Source organism: Crocuta crocuta, unplaced genomic scaffold (genome assembly GCF_008692635.1).
Source record: "Crocuta crocuta isolate KB4526 unplaced genomic scaffold, BGI_CrCroc_1.0 scaffold443, whole genome shotgun sequence".
In the NCBI taxonomy this organism is placed as follows: Eukaryota; Metazoa; Chordata; class Mammalia; order Carnivora; family Hyaenidae; genus Crocuta; species Crocuta crocuta.
Window position 1 is genome coordinate 1609679 of NW_027529446.1, and position 1159 is coordinate 1610837.

Consider the following 1159-nt stretch of genomic DNA (forward strand, 5'->3'; position numbering starts at 1 on the left):
AAGCCACTTTGACTGAGGCTTTCTCTTTTTTCAGCCCGAATGAATGCTTTGAATGCTCAGGGTTCTGGAATATTCAGACACCGCGGGGGAGGCCCCCTCAACCTGGAGGGCTGGAGCAGCCCTGCCTTCCCACCCGGCACTGCTGCCCACATCCTTCTGCCAAGGGATGTCAGTCAGGTGTGAGGCGGTCTGCAGGAGCCCGTCTGCCATCAGGGACCAGGGAATGGCGGGTGCTCAGGAAATCAAGGTCTGAACAGATCCATGGGGTTGACGTTTGATTTTATATGTCCACTTGGCCAGGCCACGGTATCTGAGTATTTGGCCAAACACCAGTCTAGATGTCACTGGGAAGGCCATTTTTAACTGAGATTAACATTTAAATTGGTTGACTCTGAGTAGAGCAGATGACCTTCTAAATGCGGGTGGGCCACATGAAATCAGTTGAAGGCCTTGAGAGACCAGGAACTGTGCCTCCAGGCGGCCTTGGGGACTTGAGCTGTGGCGTCAGCTCTGCCCTGGGTCTCCAGTCTGCCCTGCGGATTCGCCGGCCTCCATGGTCCTGTGAGCCAATTCCTTACAATACTTCTTGTTCCCTCTATAGACGCCCTATTGGCTCTTTCTCTGGACACCCTGACTGGCCCAGGGGGCGGTCGGAGCAGGCCCGATGCAGACAGGAACACCCGGGTCTTCTGCAGGGAGACTCTTGGTCCCTCGCTAGCTGGCCCTGGGGCAGGAGACCCTGTGGAGGTGCCTCAACGTCCTTTGCAAAGTGGACATGGGTTTGATGAGCAGGTGACTTTGAAAAGCGTCAGGCTCCTTCTTCATGCAAGAGGCCACGACTGCACCGCTGGCCCCTGCCCTGCTTACGGGAGAAATCTGTGAGCCCTGGACATCGTCCCCAGTCCCCTTGTGGACTTAAAATTCATCTACGTTAAACACAACGTGTCCACCGCGCACGTGCACGTCCCTCGGCCGCGAGCAGGAGCGCGGCGCCCTCACCGGCCGCCCTGCGGACGGACCCTGAACACACGACGCTCAGGAAGGGAACCAGACAGGGGAGGCCACGTGGGGTGTGAGTCCACGTGCGTGACACGTCCAGAGCAGGCTCCTCCACGGACGGGAAGGGGCTCGTGGGGGCCAGGGGCTGGGGGGGGGTGGA

At 58.8% G+C, this 1159-nt stretch overlaps 1 protein-coding gene across 1 annotated transcript in view; it reads right to left on the minus strand.

Moving 5' to 3' along the window:
- GNG7 (G protein subunit gamma 7) overlaps positions 1-1159 on the minus strand; it is an 83236-nt gene that overhangs the window by 2904 nt on the left and 79173 nt on the right. The window lies entirely within an intron of this gene.